This window comes from Dermacentor andersoni, chromosome 5 (genome assembly GCF_023375885.2).
Source record: "Dermacentor andersoni chromosome 5, qqDerAnde1_hic_scaffold, whole genome shotgun sequence".
NCBI lineage: Eukaryota > Metazoa > Arthropoda > Arachnida > Ixodida > Ixodidae > Dermacentor > Dermacentor andersoni.
This window is the reverse complement of record NC_092818.1, coordinates 33,260,312-33,276,336: the sequence shown is the minus strand read 5'-3', so window position 1 is coordinate 33,276,336 and position 16,025 is coordinate 33,260,312.

The following is a 16,025-nucleotide window of genomic DNA, read 5'->3' as shown; positions in this document are numbered from 1 at the left end:
TTTGTCGAGTACCAGCCCGGTGACCGTGTTTGGGTTTGGACCCCTATAGGGCGATGAGGACTGAGCGAGAAGCTTTTGCGTCGCTATTTTGGACCGTACAAGATCATCCGACGTATTGGTGCACTGGACTACGAGGTCGTGCCAGACGGCATTTCGCTGTCACAGCGGCGCCGCTCACGACCTGAAATTGTCCACGTTGTGCGGCTCAAGCCGTACCACCAGCGTTGACGAACTTTGGGACTTCGCGTAACTAACCTTTGGACTTTATTTCTTTTCGCTGTTTTGTTACTTATGTTTAATAAGTGTCCCTTTGTGTTTCGCTCTCTTTGTAGCATCGGGACGATGCTCTTTAAGAGGAGGGTATTGACACGTGTATTTATATTTATCGGGCGACCAGGTTTCACCGCCTAACAAATCTTATCGCACAGCGCGGGACGCGCTTGCACGTATCCGAAGTTTCTGGAAAGTTATTGATGCTTCTATCCGCAGTTTGTTGTTGCCGAACCTTGTGTTATCTGATTTATTCACCTGACGCGAATGATGTAGAACTTTATGGAAGGCACGCGGGTCCCAACGATTAGTCTGGAACATTCGACGATTGTGTATAAAAGCCGACGCGCTTGAACCGCTGATCAGATTTTCGACGATCGCCGACCGTGTTCGCCGCAATCGTTGTGCTATAAGTGTAGCCTGTTTTGTGGGCACAGGTTCGCCCAATAAAAGTTAGTTTTGTCTATCACAGTATTGCTACTGTGTTCTTAACGTCACCACCACGTGACAATATCACACTATTATGTGTCTGCAGATAATAGACACTTCACGCTTATGCGCAAGCATGGTTGTTTTGCACCTGGAGTAGAAGGCAAGGTACAAAAGCTTGTTCCTGGCGCAGCAAAGTCTGCATGTGCTGTTTGCTTATGCGTAGAAGTACAGCTAGGCCCGTGTTTAGAGGAAGCAATACATCTTTGTGCCAGTATCAAACTTACCGCCATAGCAAGCTTGCAAGTGTATGCCTGCAGCTTATGACACAGGCTTCTCTACCTCCGTACTTTATGTCTATACATTGCTTAGGCGCTGCTTGATCCAACCAGAGCTGGAGCCCTCTGAAACTGCTGGTCGCGCACTTGTGTGTTCCCTTATAACAACGGAAAAATGTACAAGGTAAACAATTCTTAAAGGAAACACAGAGTGCAAGCGTAAACTCGGTGGACAGCCACACGCTGGCGCCGCATTCAAAACTCGCACAAAGACTGAGAAATACAGATAGCTCATCCTGTGCGCTCTCTCCTAGTGGGTACGTTGTTGTTAGCATCACCGAACCAAACAACACTCTGAAATGCGAATTGTGTGAAGCAACAGCTTCAGAGTCTGTGCAAATTATTTTGCTTCGCAACGACTTACGCACACAAAGTACAGCAATGACTACTTTAAAACATCGATGATATAAAAATAAACTAACTGATCAGCCTATTGTGGCCCTTGCTCACGTTTTGAAAGGATATATTCCTGAGCTTCCGATTTAGTTTCGGCATTCCTACAATGTAAACATAAATCTTGCCACAAGTAATCACAATCGTGCATTTTCAGAATGCTTTCTGACCACAGTTGCTTACACACCTGACCTCCTGACGCTGTTATGTCTAGTGTATTGCCCGTTCTACGAAGACGGAGGTGTTCATTTTGCTGAAGGCTATAAAAATTGCATATGGCAGGTGAATGCGGTAGGCGCTGGTCTTTGGTACCAGCATCGACTGGAATAACCTGCCTACATTAGAGCTCCTGCATCCTTCAAATGTACAATTGCAGGCATTTTGTAATAAGTGTACCTGCTACATTACTTTTCTATTGTTTACCTGCTTTTCTTTACTTCTCTACTGTTGAACACGTTCCCACTACTCTATAACTCTTTGCGCCCTTGAGAGTACCAGAAAAAATAATTACATAGACATACCGGTGCTGCAGCATTTCGACTTGCATTCCATTCCTGCTGCTCACCACATGTGTGCTGCAAGTCTTGCTACTCACTCCCAGTGTCCTGCTCCCCAGAATTACTGCATGTCTAGCTGCTCCCTGCCGGTGTCCTGCTCCCCGGAAGGAGCAGCGTGAATTGCCTCATGATTCTGCAGTAAAATCACTAGAGCGATTTTAATTGCAGTGCTCCCGCTTGAACGTGGTGCTTCAGTTACAAATATAGCACATTTAGTGCTAAATACGTAGACGTGTGCCCACCTTTATGGGATGAAGCTGTACGACGGCCTTGGCAGCAGTGATTACAGCATTTTCATCTTGTTCCTGAAACAAGTATATTTAGACGTGGCATACACACTTTGTGTGTGTGTGTATGTGTGTGCGTGCAAGAAAAGTAAGACATTCAAAGATCGAAAGGACAAGGGAGGTCTCTAATAATGCTAAAGAATATATCGAAGCGCTGAACCGCAGTGGTGAGGGCAGTTATTTGTAAGTGGAACCTCGTGGCCAGCGAAGCTTGCTGCGTCGCACGCACCAAAGTACAGTGTACGCCGCAGTACCTGTGCGATAAGTAGCAACTGCACAATTATCTTATCAGCCATCGGCACGGTTGCATGAGCGGCAGCTTTTTAATCACCGCCTCCGTGTCGCAGTTAGCTCTTTGGAGATAGGAAATACAATTGAAAACGCGGGAGTGCAGTGCAGTGTAGTGAAGGGATCGTTCTATTAGACGCTAACCCCAACGTTGGTTTATTCGCAGTAGCTCTGCGCTAGTCACTAGCACGAAAGTAGCCTTCCCTCTTAAGAGCAATGTGTTCTCTTGAACCTCGAGGATGCATACCTTCATAGAAGCGGCAGCACAGAGCAGACGCAAACCTTCGCTGGAGGCGTCCTCCTGTAAACGCGCGATAAGAAAACGTTACCTCGCGAAATTACGCTGTTTCAGGAATTGCACAGCTCTCGAGGAGCAGAAAAATGAGTTCAACATTTTCCCCGGAAGCGTCTTCCAGAAAATCGGCATCCCCAGTGTCGAGATGGAGACTGCATGCTAGCGAGGTCGGTGGTAGGTTCTCGGCAGTCCCAAGAAAAAGCGCCGCCAAATACTGACGTTTCGGTCGAGAAGGAGTCTTATTATACCTTTTTCTCCGGCTGTTGACGATCGTAGTTTACTAGAAGTCGTTGTCCTTTAAGCACCTGCAACGAATAATTTTGTATCATTCCGTAGGAGACGTTTCGGTACCCATGTATACAGGCTTTACCTTTCTCTAGTATCTGAGGCGAAGCATAGGCACGGGGTTTTGGTCGCTGCGCTTACCGTCAACAAAATGCAAAGAACACACACGTGACGATAACGAAGGGACGAAATCTTTTCTATTCACTGCTGTGATCCACTGTCTCTTTAAATCCGCATCAGCGGGAAACCCATGCGACAAATAGATGTTGCAGCCGCACTACTCTTGCACCACATTGTGCGCGCCGCACAGCTGTTTTCTTGGAGTATTCCTCTTCTTTTGATTGTTTCTACAACCGTAAACAGCGCAGTGATGCCCTGTTGAAAAACTGTTCATAAACGAAATTCCCAAATTCGTTAGTAAGCACAACACAGCGCCCGTATCGCACACGATAACAACACCTAACCAAGCAATTCGCTCATGTAACAGCCCAGAGGCCTATTACTATCGTTGCCAGGAGACAATTACCGGCTCCCGAGTAGCTGGTTTGAGGTTACCGTCGGAAATGTGCTATGTAAAAAAGATTGCCTTACTTTACAGAAAATCTGCTGGTAATTTGTGACCGAAAACTCTTCTGTAAATCAAGAACGGTCATTTCCGTAGAACGGACAACTGTAAAAGAGAGACCGTAATACAAAATACGAGTGCTTCTTTATCTACAAAACGGAAGACTCTGTAGTATAAGAATCTGTACTATAACCGTTAAAGTACAGTGCTTCTCGTATTGAGCAAACGGAACACACTGTATGCTGAATTTGTACTATAACCGTTAAAATACAGGTGCTTGCCGTATTCCGAAAACGAAAGACTCCGTATGCTGAATCTGTACTATATCCGTTAAAGTACAGGTGCTTCCCGTATTTCCTCTTGCAGATCATATGCATTGTTCGCTGAATGTGCCATCGGGGACAAAATTGCCCAGGTCGTGCGAGAGTCGACCGAATTTTATGGTGCACTATTTGTTGGAATCAGCCGAGCTAACATCTGCGTTCGGAATGTGCATACGTGACCCACTGTTTTCAGAGGTCTTGAACAGAAATGCAATTTGGCCAATGCTCGCACTTCCAGGGTACTTTTGTCTACGATAGTACATCTCCTTTAATGCAAATGTCATGAAGGCAGCTGATAGCCGAAGCCATTGAGAAAATTGTCTTGCCAATACACAGACATGGCTGAAGAGATAAAACACTTTGCACTTTGTGATATGAATGCATTGTACAGCACATATACAAAAAGGTGCAACATTTCAGTCCTCAAGGTCTTTGATCACAGAAGCAACTTTATCTTCTTCAATCACTCGTCTTGTACCTTTTCCTTGTGAAGGTTGTTCTTGACCCCAAACGCTTGCAAGGATAAACTTGCTGCTGCTAGGAGAAACAAATAGTATTCGTGAATATCCATCCTAAAGAAAGCGCCAAAAAAGTATAATCACAGAACACGACAAAGCAGTAATCTCTGTGTTAGAAAAACATGTAAGCAGACCAACATTGTTGGAACAAGGGATGTTGCTGTAGCCAACATTTTGACATAGGTGGTTGTCATCAGGGTAGCAAATGGTTTCCTTGGCTGTGTTGTTTTGGATTGTGCATATCTCACTGGCCCCTAGCCTCACTGGGGGAGAAGAAACTGTTGCATATAATAGGTCAGGAGAAGCCAAAGTGTTAAAATAAAGGAAGGAAGGGTGTGCTCAGCAGTGGTGATTGTGATGGAGCGGGTATGAGCACAGCTGTCAGTACTTGCTAAGAGTAGGGGTGACCAAAACAGAAAACGATGTACACATGTAAGCAGTCATTAATGCAGTAGACATTATCTTCCCAGAAGACAAAATAGGTATCAAGATAAACAGTTTGCACTTTTGGAAAAGGAAACGAAGAATTCAGGAAAATAAATTTTGTACCAAGATGCAGCTGGTTAAGATCACTGTATATGGTAAATGAAGGCACATTATGAACACATATTTTGTTGAAAGCCGATTAGGAAAGATATATTAACCAAATATTAAAACATAGGGACAATAAAATAAAACTGGGTATGATCATAAAAGAGTAAAGAACATCCTTTGTAAAAACGGGGATGGACAATATGATAACCAAGTGCAAGACTGCAAAACGTCGAGCGCTGTTTATATTCATGCTGCTGTTGACGGCTTCAAATTCTGTCTTCCTGTGGAACCCTTGTCTTACTTGAACAAGGAAATGGGTCATTTCTTAAACAAGTCAGTTCAAATGCAGTTCAAAGCTTCAGCATTATTATAATGAAAGAAAATATTATGGGCAGTTCTCTTGGGTGTGCTTTCATTCACCAGTCATTTCCACCGGTGTAAGCTCAAAATTGAATGGGCTAAATGGAACTTAGCTCTTGGCAAACCATTAGCTGGTCTTTTTTTCAACACAGATGCCTGCACATTATATGTGTTGGCAGGAGCGCTAGCGAACTACATTATACTTGTTGCCACAACCAAAGTGAAACTCGGTAACAGTGAGTGAAAAAAAAACCATCATTCCACAATACTTATTGAAGTCGTCTGGAAAAGTTGCTTAAGTTATTGTACACCCCCCACCCCACCTTAGACACAATTATACACCACACTGACTCTCATGGTATCAACCATGCTATTATAACACCAAGCATCAAGTGAGGAGAATTAGGGGATAGGAGGGCACAATTATTTTTGTTGGAACATGAAATGTGCGTTACATTATTGCTACATTCCAACTAACAAAGGAGCAGCAGCTTTGCGAGAGAGTGAACAATGCATACGAAGGCTAATGCCATTCTGTGCAGCAGCATGTTGCCGATGAGGTGTTGTGCGCACAAATGCACTCTTTCACACAAAATGACATCCTGCAGTCAAACCTTGCACCAACATCAGAGTTTTAAAAACACTACAGTGAAAAGCGAAGTACTAAATTTGTTGAAAATTACTAAAAATTATCCGATTATTCATTATGCTTACTGTTCGTTAAAGATTCACAGACTGTTCCCTAAGGGTGCTGTAAACAGGCACCCTGCTTTTACAGTCATAGCAACAATAATCTGTGGCACAGACAAGAAGAAATGCTCAGGAAGTTTATGCAAGAGTATACCCTACAAATTACACCCCATTTCACATTCCTATGTGGTAGAAGAGGAAGACGAAAAAAACTATATTCTCGTGGAGGATGCATACCCCAGAATATAAGAAACAAGTGTACCCTAACCATTGCTGTTGCCGATGCCTGTGCACTAGCAGTTACACATAATATGGCAGTTACAATTGTTTTTCCACAAGCACTGCAAGCTGCTGTCAGTTTACCAGTACACAGCTGTAATAAATTTAGGGCAAGTTAAAGCTCTATGATAGATTCATCTCATATGACACAATTGGAATGCAATATTCTGCAAATAAGTGAAGCGCGATGTGCCATCCCATAAAATGAAACACCTTTGAAGAATCTAAGTCACCACCTGCACTCTTAGGCAAAGTTACACTCTTTGGAGTGCCCCTTCTGCCACACAATAATAATCGTTATCTGCCTTGAAGCGTTTCCTTTCTTGAAAACGCCGCGCCCGCTACTTTCCTGTCAGGAATGCTATCATGCTGTTCGTTACTGGAAAGTACCGGGCTCGCAGCGTTAAAGAAAGGAAACACTTCAAGGCAGATGACGATTATCATTGGGCGGCAGAAGGGGCACTCCAAAGGGTGTAACTTTGCCTAACAGTAGGGGCAGTGACGAGGTAAAAGAATGTGTTCTGTGTTGTGTTGTGCACTTGTATAACCTAAAGCTGTGGAGAATGCATTTAGTATCAGCTGTGAAGGTTTCGAATTTTAATTGCGCACAGTAAAAACATCCATGCAGTTTTGCAAAACGCAAACCCCCTACCATCTTGTTGTTCAACGGTGATGACACATAGGGCCATAACATGTACGTTATGGGTTTCGTTCCCAAACAATCAAAGTGAATAGCACCACCCTAAGTGTTATGTGCCTTCTGTCTCCCATTTTCTGTCAAAAATTGTTAGTGTCAAATGCTGCGATCGGCAGAGAAACGGATTTCTGGAGCAATATAAAGTATTAAGAACTGTGATCTCAGTTCTTTCACTGCTGTTTAAGCATTGTCGGGTCAAAGTAAAAAAAAAGAGGAATAAATACAAGATGTATATTTCACGTCACAACCCTCATGAGGCATTTAGTAGTCTGGATTATAAAAGATTCCAGATTTACAATACAGGACAGATATTATCCCACTGAAAGAATGACATCATATGAGCCAAATGATTCTGCATTTGGTGCTATATTTATTTGTATTTAGTTCAGTTGGAATGTGTGTGCATTGTCAGCGATATCGCTTGACATGATTTAGATTGACTGTTTTCCCGATTTAGGCAAATTCGTATTCGCAAATAAGCTTGTATGACACCAAGAACTTGCTTAGCAGGAGTATTTCTAACATTTGCAAGACATGAGGCTCGTGAATGTATATCTAAGCCGCCCTCTAATCTCATCAGCAAGTTTCTGGAACTCATGTACAAGGTTTCTTATGATGAATGTAAAGTTGCTTGCACGGGAGAAATAGGGAATTTAAACAGGTGAATTATGCAGCATAAGAATGGTGTCAGCAAGAAGCAAGCCACAAGAAGCACTGTCGCCCAATGTGCATAGACTATAAAACGCAAGAATTATTTGGGATGATTTAAAATTCTGGCATTCGAATGAAATGCCTTTTAATCTAAATATAAACTTTGATTATTCCCTCTACTACCACTACCTTCACCAGAGACATTCATAATCATTATCATGTCTATGCCACATCATCCTAACCAATATTCAAGCCTTCATAAGCTGCTTTTTTTTTACTGCTAATTCTCTGCGGGAAAGAGGTGTCCGTGTGAAGACCATATATTATACTTATTACCCATTTTGTGATAAATGATAACGGAAAAACTTCACACCAAAAACGCATTGAGCTTGAGCAAGTTCTATGTTTGAAGCTGTTGATTCTTTTTCCCCTTTGCCATGTTTGACTCACCTGGTTAGCTAAGTAGACAGAAAAGCTGCAGGAGTAAGGTGGGGGTGCCAAATTAGACTTGTGCCACGGGGGCCTTTTCACGGTCACTGGAGGAACTGCCTGTGGCCTCGGCATCTTCCTTGAGGGCCATGGCCATGTCTAAGAAACCTTGCCTCTACAGGCTGCACAAAGCAGGATAATTTTGTGAGCTAAGTCTTTTTCTTGAAAGAACCCATTTAAGTTGTATTCGTGGCTTTGCACCACAAAACTGACACATGACTGGCTACTCGAGACACTTCACGTGTATTTCCAGGCCTATTCTATGGAAAAACACTTTTATGTAGCACACAATGAGTAACAGTAACAGAAATGTTTATCGGGAGGCTTTCATATTGCTCTACAACTTTTCATTGACACTTTTAATTTAATTATTCTAGATGTTTATAAACTAATTAAGAATTATGTAATCAGGCAGAATGCAAAAAATAATCCAAGTATCTGCAAGCGATGGCAAACAACATTACCTTCATTCTGTCTAGTTACAACGCATTTACATATTTCTAAATCTTAGTGCATGATAGATAGGACACCCTGTCGATCAAAAAACAATATTACAATCTTCATATACATCTCTTGCGTATTACTGGTGGCGGTACAAGCAGCTTTGAAGTAAAATTGTTGTGCATCAAGAGCGTGTAATCTAGAAAATCAGGCAAAAGGTCAAGTTGTGTTAACTATACAGATGCTTAACTAAGAAGCTGCAGGAAAAGGAAACAAGACACAACAGGTAATAAACAATGCAAAATTTGAAAATCTCAACTGAACAAGAAATCAGTTTTTGAAAACGCAGGATAATGCCACCAGCTTACGCCGAGTACACCCTTGCTATGTACGCCAAGTGAAGTCGCTGCCGCAATGCTTGGTCACCATATGAACGTAACAATCAACAACGTTCAGCAGAATATTGGCCTTTGAAGATTCTAGATCTGAAATCCTCAACAACTTCTTCTGGCGTTTATTATGTCGAGCTCAATCTGCATTCTCAAAAGCTGGCTCTCAGCCATAATTTCTCTAAACGCAACATCAGCTAAAGTGTCAAGATAGCGTTGACCTGTAGATAAAATGGAAAATGCATGGCAAACATCATGAACACTCTTACATGTTAACCAGAGGGTTCACTCATGCAGCGATCAAAATATGTGATGCAGACACATGATATATTGAAGCTGGTTTTGTGAAGTGTTTCATGCTTTCAAGGCTTCTTCTCCAGTTATGAAAGCTGTCTCCGCTAGCTAAATAAGCGATGAGAATAAAAAAAAGAACTTCAACATGCTTACAATACGTTGGCCATTTGGAAGTAACCAGCAGTCTTTTTGGGCTTCTAGGTTGCCTAGTGCAAATCTACTATGCCACAGTACTTGCGTTACCCAGTACCAGCCACTTTAAATTGCAATGTGTTCAGAGCCCTTTCCCTCTGTTTTTCTGCTTTGGAAACAGTTTATCATGTGTTCAGTAGGTGCCGAGAAAGGGGAAAGAAAACACTGTGCACCACTGATTTCTAATATGTTTTGCTGGATGCAGCACACCATACCGGATGCAGGTGAAGCCAGTGGAAATGCGGTGTCATGCAGTCGCTTGCCCTGGAAGCAGAGCATACGGTAGACTAACGAGTGCGTGCGATAAGATAATATTGCTGCCGGAAAAATTTTCTTTGTCGTTTTTCACATTTTGGGAAGTCTCTACATGTCTGGTAAGCATATTTATGATAATATGAATTCGTATACAATAGTGTTCTCTTACATCAAGTTTTTTCTCATTTACCAGTGTTTCCATTGCACGCCACTTATGGTAGCGACACTGTGGACGCTGCAATGGAAAAATTCTGGACACCTCGAAACACTGCTTGGGTAGTTTATGGCACATCAGGCAGGCATGTTAGGGGAAGAAATGCCACACACCTGCGCAAACGAAGTGCTGCTGCAAAGTTGTGAAGCACCAACTTCAGGGACAAGGTTGGCTTCAGTCGAGGGCGCTCGATGTGCTGTCCATCCCCTGTAGTAGAGATCAGTGGTGTGGACCCTTTTATACTGGCTTTCTTTTCTGGTTGGAACCTTGGCAACAACTTCCACCATGCTTTTTTGAACCTGTAACATGCGCAGAGAAAGTCACATCACCGTGCGTCGATTGTATGGCTTTATTGTTCTACACATTCTATCAAATCATAAAAAAACAGTTCACACATTTTTACTACTGTATATAGACAGTCTAGTTGCTAGACACGCGAAACATTACCACCCCTTTGACAAAATGCAACAATAGAAGCATACACTGTAAAGCTACACTAAAATTTAAATTGATGTGACACCGTATCAGCATACAGTATGTTTACTGTATGCACTAGCCCTGTGTCAAGTAAAACGTAATTGTCAATCATTTGTGGTGTATTCCTACTTATTCTGGATCATCAAACTGTACAATCAATGTTCCAAGTTTACACTTTGTTGGCTTTTGATTGCCTATGTGATCCATGTTCTACTTACGCATGCAGTAATCCCACTGTAACAAGGAAAAGAAGTTAGAAAAAGAAATGCCGTGATAATCTTCCACATTTGCTGAGGGCAGGAGCAATGGCCAATAGCATGTGGTTGAAGCTACATAAATACTCAGTTTTCACACAGCCTAATTGTTCAGCAAGTAATAAAGAGGTACGCTGTGCGTCTCTGCATGACCAATAACATCTGACTACTTGACACTGCACTAAGGCTGCTGCTTGGTACTGTTCGGCAGTTCGGCTTTGGTTTTCTGATATACAGAACTGTTTAGGTACCAGTAGTTTAATTTGCGATAAAATTGAACTTGGAGCACTGGTCATTTGCACATAAATAATGCGACAGCAAATATACCACAAGGATAGGAATATGGGTCTCTGAGAAAAAGTTCATACACATTATGATTATAATGTGATGTGATGCCACAATGAAACAGAAAACAACGCAAAGAAGTGGACGGCACTTCCATGCCACCAAGGTTATTGGACAGACAGTACTTGAGAAGTGCCCGCAACACAGTCAAATCAGGCAAAGCCGCATTTCCTTCCGTTCAACACAATGCGTTGGCAGGCTAGTTGGTGTGAATCCATACATACTTTGTTTAGCACAAAACAAAGGACACAAGAAAGACGACAGCACAAGGCGCTACTCTCAACAGACATCCCTTTATTGCGTTACTCCTTTATAGATAGCAGAATCGAGAAGAACATGCGCAGTGAGCACCATGTGTAGGAATCACCAACATCTGATCAAAAGAGCGCACTCATGCGACGGAATTCCAAAAAACCATACTGAGCACTGCACAAGGTTAAAGAAGGCACACTAATGCACTGTGACTGAATGATGAATGCTTCGGACAACCCTCGGGCGGTGGTATCACAGCACTTTTTCAAAATCGTAGTATCAGAAATCATGGCTGTGCACTTCCATATTTCAGAATGGTGAGCCAAATAGGAACCTGTGCATGTTGGTATGCATCGCTAATGTTCGCAATGTTTCGTGATACTACGATATTGAAAAACAGCCGTGATACCACCGCCCGAGAGTTATCGGAAGCTTTCTTCATACAGTCATTGGGGTCACAGTGCATTAGTGTGCCTTCCTTAACCTTGTACAGTGCTCAATATGTTTTTTATGGATTCTGTCGCACGAGTGTGCTCTAGTGATCGGATGTTGGTGGTTTCTGCACATGGTGTTCACAGCACATGTCCATCTAGATTCTGCAGTCTATAAATGAGTTACGCAATAAAGTGATGTCAGTTGAGAGTAGCATCTTGTGCTGTCTTCTTTCTTGTGTCCGATGTTTTGCGCTAAAAAAAGTAATTATGTATTCCTTGTGTGTGTTTGAAGACATTTCCACACACAGCAGCGATTCCAGTATTGCTGCCCAGTGGTTTACCTCGTCGCAGCTTGAAGTGCCACAAAATATAAGGAGAGAAAACCGCATTATAGTCTTGTTGCAAACAAGAATATAACGTGAAGTGCATTCTGAGGCCAGAAACTATAAAAAAAATTTCATGATGCACCAATGTGCAAGGTTTTATACAAAGTCAAGTACATTTAGTGCAAATATCACGCTACGATGGTACACAATGGTGGTAATCGTTAATAATATAAAAGGCGCCTTAATGTTACAACAAAAGTTTACATAATAATAGCCCTGTAAGTTTTCACATGCGGGGGCACCACTTGGTTAAAGAATAGTGATGTAATGTCTTATGTGTACAAGTATTACCCATGCATTTCTGCCATTGCCATTGTCGAAATGGCAGAAATGAATGGGTAATACTTGTATACATAGATATTACATCACTATTGTTTAACCAAGTGGTTAAACTATGTCTGCCTCCTACGAGATTAGAAATAAAGCACAAATTATATATAGTCACCTTAACAGTAACAACTCATTTTCACTTCACAGTAAGTACACGCCTGTTGACGCCAGCCTCCCTCAATGCTAAACTGTGCTGCATGCTTTATAGAGAAATTATAGTGGTATGACTTACCTCTGAAACTATTCAGGACTGCAGCATTGTAGAAGACATCTACAAATGTCCCATTTCGTGTATAACAGCCTGAATTGCTTGCACATCTTACCAAGCACAAATTAAGATTACTTCTCCTTGTTTAGCATTTTTCCTGCTAGACCACAATCCAATGACATCAATATAATATATTACCTCAAAGAGCCTAATTTGGCTCATGGATTAACACCTTCGCATACTGCCACAGCTGCACTCTGTCATAAACGTTGCAATCATGAAGGACTGCTTGTCCACCAGCACTCCAATGTCACCAACAGTGATCACCTACACAGCTGAGTAGATGGTCACGATTTAGGTAGCAAATAGCGAAGAGAAAAAAAATCCACTCACTTTGAGAGTGACAGTACTGCGATAACTTGAGAGAAATGGACCCATTGCAGGCAGCAGACCCCTTCTCAGCTTCTGCGGAACAACAGAAACTTGCCTTTCAGTAAAAAAAGGATTAAATAGTAATGATAAGTTACCTTGTTTTTTCTGAGTATCAATACAATCTGACTATCCTGCATATCCACTCTCCCCTTTAGTAATACAACTGAATTATTCGTAAAATAGAGTCTATGATGATACCATTCGCTTCTCTTGTATGTCCAAAATTTTGCGCTGATACACCGTTTACTGCTTGCTTACTGACACGAATGCCTTGACTGCCCAGACATCATTCGAAGAAACACGTCTTGCTGCACCGCAAAACGTTGCACCAAGAAAACACGGCAGAGCAGCCAGAGTGAAGAATTTTTTTATCTGGTCACAATTAAAACGTGCACCCAAGCAAGAAAGTAACGATCACAGGCAGTGAGCCACTGCTATTGCCTCGAACGTTTATTTCCATATTCTAAGAGAAGTCCTGGTATCGGATACAGTATGCTCTCAAACCAATACAAGCGTCAATACAAGTGCGCAACTGAACGCAGTTTTATTCTATGCTTTTGACGCGAGTGGGAAAAAGGTTATAAGTACCACACGGAAATTGCGATCGAGCCGATCGCGCTACCACTGGAATCGATCCCTAAGGCATTGCATAGTGGTCTTTTGCAACAAGATTTCTGTTCGCGACACCGGCTTACCACACATAATTTTAACACCTACGTTATGCAAACCAAATAAGATTAAAATGGGCTTACCTCATGAGCAAGTTACGAGCGCGCGTAGACTGTTGAACACACGTTGAGAGCAAGCAGGCTATCCGTGTCCAAGCGCATACGTGCACACCAACACAGGACAACTTCTTCGATGCCGCAGCGTGCATAGTTTTGTGAACGATCCAGCGCAAATATGCCCGCGCGATGACGGCAAATGACGAGCGCACAAGGGTACACCACACAGCGACAAATTCGGAACTTTGCCAATTCGAACGTGCCGAGACCCAAGCAGCGTAACCATCCATTGTTTCTGTTCTTCGCTCCCGATGCGTCAATCTCTCTTCCTTGGGGTCTTGCTTCACTCTTGAGTACAAATCAAGAGATATTTACGGCAAATTAACTACTTTTACAACACGACACGATAAATGACGGCTGACCACACATGTGCTGCTCCGTCGGCCACTTCTAACGGAAGCGCAGCGCACGCTGCCCCCTGGTGCCGCACTCTGTGAGCGCGGAGAACAAAACAGAATTGGTTTCGTTTTCGCATTTGTGCTGTAGTTGGTGGAACTGCAAAATAATCGCTTGGCAATTAATTGAATTCTAAAAGAGGAGAACGCTTTCTCTCCTACAAGTTAGTGCGTTTTATACAATGGGAGAGAGAATGCAAGAAGCAGAAAGGTAGGGAGGTCAAGCAAACCATTCGCTACTGGGGATAGCAAACCCCTGTGCTGCAATGAAGTGCAAAGCAGTGCACTGCGATGCGTCCATAAGCTCTAGTATAGTGATAATTTGGGTTGGTTGGTGCATGTAATGAACGGGTAAATAATGAGTTGTGTCATAACATTTACACATGTATAAAGCACATGGAACTAATGGTGTTGCATTCTAGGTCAAAAAGAAATAAAGCTTTAATCGGTACAACTCGGCACTGGGCATTCTTTCTTTCCGTCTTTTTTTTTCTTCTTTTTGACAGTACACACAGTACTAGCACGGTAATAGATCCTTCATCTTCAGTCACCTTCCAGTAGTTTGCACACATGTCGGTGCATGTTCGCGTTCGTTATTATGCCGTACAAGAACGAGCACGCTTACCGGTCTTGTTTCAAGATGAAGTGCCAAATGTTTGCCATTACATCTTACCGCAAGAATTAACACATGAACAGTGAAGATTATGCGTAATCGATTTGTCTCAATGAATGGGCAGAGACGAGATATTTTGTAAATATTATGGGAATGAGTTAAACCAACTATATACTGCAGTTCAGCATTGCCATTTGACACTTGGGTTAATTGCTTGCCGCATTCGAAAATTTCATCTGACCGTTGTACTTGGATCTATGGGCCACCAGTCCCCTTCAAGACCATTTGTTGCCAAATGTAAACGCAGTTACGGTCATTATACCACTCCCTGCGTTTCGGTACTGATTTATAGTGCGCACTATTTTTGGCGTAAAGAGCACCAATGTCATTCCCAGTGCACCAGCACCTGAGTGCCGCAAACTCGTTTACATATGCACGTATGTCCATGGCTCTTCATTCACTTAAACATATATGCTGTGTTATTGACTACAAAGCGCGTAATTTGAGAACATTGCGAGAACACGCATATATTTGCGCATATGATCAGCGTTACAAGGCCCATATGCGCGGCAAACTGCGACCGGTATAGAAGATGCGTATATATATTTATACGATCTGTTATTGCAGCTTTTGGTAGAAGGCTAGCTCTCACATTTTGTACGGATCTTCATAATGCGTACAGTTTGCATGTTGAATAAAATATTGTTAGCTGAAATTTTATGAGTACGAGCGCTCATTCAGACAGCTTAAATTTTCTCACAATAATACGGATGTTGGCATAACAAAAATACGGAATTCTGTCTGTTCCGTCCAAAACAGTTTATAGCCGTTATATGATTACAGTGAAAATGTCCGAAAAGCTTAAAGCGGAGAGCACTTTCCGTATATTAACAGCACATTTTGCTGCACTTTTAAAATATGACATAGTTTCCGTATTTTTACCTGCAGTTCTCCGTATAATGACGGAAATCCTGCGTATATTGAGGGAAATTTTTTACAGTGTGTATATATGGCCGCGGTGTACGCGAGTCGCTCCCTGCACTTGTGGTTCCGCGATGAAAACTGAAATTAAAGCCGTTTA